We start from the raw sequence: 3072 nt of genomic DNA, 5'->3' as shown, positions 1-3072 counted from the left end.
CAGTCCCCTCAGTTAGTGGTCCTGAGGGATGAGATCCTGAGGGGTGAACTACAGTATGTTCACTATCGGGCATGGTTACCTGATTGTCTACTACTCTACCACTCCTAAGGGTTCTAATAGCATTCAATTGATTCGATGGTTTTGCACCTACTTCATGAACTCCTCTAGGGTTGGGTAGTTGACTAGGGAGCCTTCCGTTATCTCTCTCACTTAAGGTCTTAGCTATTTGGCCGACTTGAAGTTCTAGCTTAGCAAGGCTCTGAGCATTAGTTTGAAAGTTCTGCTTGGTTTCCTGTTGAAAACTAATTTGGCTCTGTGCTAACATATCCTGAGTTTTTGCTAACATCTTAATAGATTCCTCTAAGCTAGTCGTTTTTTTCTGGGCCTGATGAATTCTTAGTGTAACCAAAACCTGGGGGAGCATTAGAATTACTAAACTGACCTTGACTCTGGCCCTTAGACCATGAAAGGTTCGGATGGTTTCTCCAACCAGGATTATAGGTTTCTGAATATGGGTCAAACTTCTGACGGTTATCATACCTAGTGTTATTATAGAGAGCATTGGCTTGCTCTTCATTATTCTGGCCTTCCCAAAAAGGCTCCAATCTACCACTAGTGTGACCCACTTCTAAAGCTTCTAACCTTTTCGCTATAGCAAATTTTGGCATCTGATTCAAAGCTTCCTTCTACCCTATTAACGTTTCCTCTGCCTAGAAGAATTGTTTTCTGGGGTACCCTATTGCTTTCCCATTGTTGGGTCTTTTCGGCGATTTCATGCAAATATGTCATCGCATCATCAACTGTTTGGTTTTCAAACCCACCTGTACACATGGACTCTACTGTAGTTGTGGTGGGATAATCTAAACCCTCATAAAGGATCTGAACTAACCTAACCTTTTCTAAACCATGATGAGGACATTGGGCTAATAAATCATTGAACCTTTCCAAATACCTATACAAAGATTCTCCCTCCTGTTGTGTAAACGTGCAGATTTGCGTCCTAATAGACGAGGTTTTGTGCCTAGGGAAAAACTTGTTCAAAAAGGCAGATGTAAGTTGTTCATAGGTTTCAATTGATTCGGAAGCCAAACTATACACCACGACTTGGCTTATCTTTTAAGGAAAAGGGGAATAACCTGAGTTTTAAAGCATCATCATCAAGGTTTCTAATTTTCAGGGTACTACAAATTTCCTCAAAGTCCCTAACATGGAAATAGGGGTTTTCATTTTCTTTTCCTAAAAAGATTGGGAGCAACTGTAAGGTTCCAGGCTTAAGTTCATAATTTGCTTCAGTTTCAGGTAACCTGATACACGAGGGACGAGTAGTCCTAGTAGGATTCAACAAGGCTTTCAAAGTTGCCATTTCTGGCGCTATTGGACTATCAGGGATTCTTTCCTCAAACGGACGTTCAAAAACGGAATCTTCACGAATCGGACTTTCTAAATTGAGGTAATCAAGACGCTTAGAACTACTAGGTTTCTCTTTAACAAATCTACCTAGGGCGTCTCTTTTACGTTCAGGCATGCAACAGAATAAGGTAGGGAATTCTATGCAAACACAAAACAAGGCTGACTCAACCAAATCAAACCTAAATTTCTAGCAAACAAAAAGCATGATGGCTCCACTTAGATTGTTTCTAGACCAGCTTCTATTCTTTCGAAAAGGAACTCGTTACAATCTGAGCAAACCCCTCTGGAATCAATCCGAGTCAAAGTAAGTTGAATCGAGGCGAGGGAAGCTTAGTGGAGCTTTGATACCCAAGGCCTCACCGGTTACAAGGCGGCGCAGTCACGCATTCAACTCACAGAAACCTTCAAGAACTTCGAAGTATGCTCAAAAGAGTAACCAATATTCTTCGAAAGACTTTCCTATTAAGCTCGTTACCCTATAGGTCTCGTTCTAGTCAAAATTTTAGGCTTAGGTTCGCGTTTGGTTTCGTTTTCCTAAGGAGGGAAAGAAGAGAACGGTGATGAAATCCGAACCCTTATCTTGTATGGCCAGTCCTTGCCCTTTACTAGGAAATTAAAGCAACCGTTTTCAAGTCCTCAGCATATATGAAAACGAAGGAATACATTAAACCCGCTGACAGGGGATTCGCGGGTGTTTCGAAAAACTTACCTCCCGTACCAGACGGGCGAAGAACCGCTGAAGTCGACTCGGGCCACGACTCCTATGTCATGTACGAACCCGAGGGGCCGAGGCGATATCGTAATCACCATCCTTCTCTGCACACAGTTTATATTTAAACCAACCCTTCCTTAGGGTTTTTTAAAAAATAATAATTTCCAAAGTCCAATGTCCAAGTGTCCAAAAAAGAAAAGAAAAATTACAAAAATAACAAACCCTAATACAGTTCTCTCTCTCTTTTTTTTATAAAGAAAAATAAACAAACCCTAAAAAGAAAAAAAAAATATCTAAAAAGAAATTGTCTTCTTCTCCGTTCTTTTCGCTCCAAGTCTTTATGCTTTAAGTTCCAGTCTTTACGAAATCACCAAACTCCTTGGCTCAATTCGCTTTATGATCCAAAACCTGTAGACAAAAGATAAATACCCAAAAACGTAAAAAAGAACAAAAATAATAAAAAAACTAAAAAAAAAACTAAAAAAAAACGAAGTCTACAAACCCTAAAAGCAAATCCGCGTCGGCGGCGCCAAAATTTAATATATTTTATAGATAGTGGTAAAAGTGGTTCGATTCTCAGACTTGCGAAGGATAAAATATAGACTTAAATTCTAAAGCTAAAATAGAAAACTCACTCATAATTATAGAAAACACGGACAAAGTTGATATCAATATTAAAAGACAACTGAGGCTAAGATTCCACTATTTTCCAAGTTCAAAGTGATTTAAATCCAATATTTATATTTATTCAATTTTTTCGTTTAATTTGATTCTAAGATGTTGCAACAAGTAGATTTTTAAAATAACAAGTGCAAATCAAAAGCATGGGATATCAAAAACCTAAGTCCAAGCATATACCATCAATGGAAATCACAATTTTTGAATAAAAATCATTAAAACAATTCTCAAACAAGGAAAATAATCATATAAATAATTATAATAAATAAGAT

The 3072-nt window shown here is 38.2% G+C and overlaps 1 pseudogene; it reads left to right on the top strand.

Moving 5' to 3' along the window:
• The first annotated feature begins 901 nt into the window (after window positions 1-901).
• Window positions 902-1001, top strand: LOC113332150 (annotated as a pseudogene).
• Window positions 1002-3072: the final 2071 nt, after the last annotated feature.

This window comes from Papaver somniferum, unplaced genomic scaffold, assembly GCF_003573695.1.
Source record: "Papaver somniferum cultivar HN1 unplaced genomic scaffold, ASM357369v1 unplaced-scaffold_128, whole genome shotgun sequence".
NCBI lineage: Eukaryota > Viridiplantae > Streptophyta > Magnoliopsida > Ranunculales > Papaveraceae > Papaver > Papaver somniferum.
Note: the sequence above shows the minus strand (reverse complement) of the source record. Positions and strands in the feature narration are given on the sequence as shown.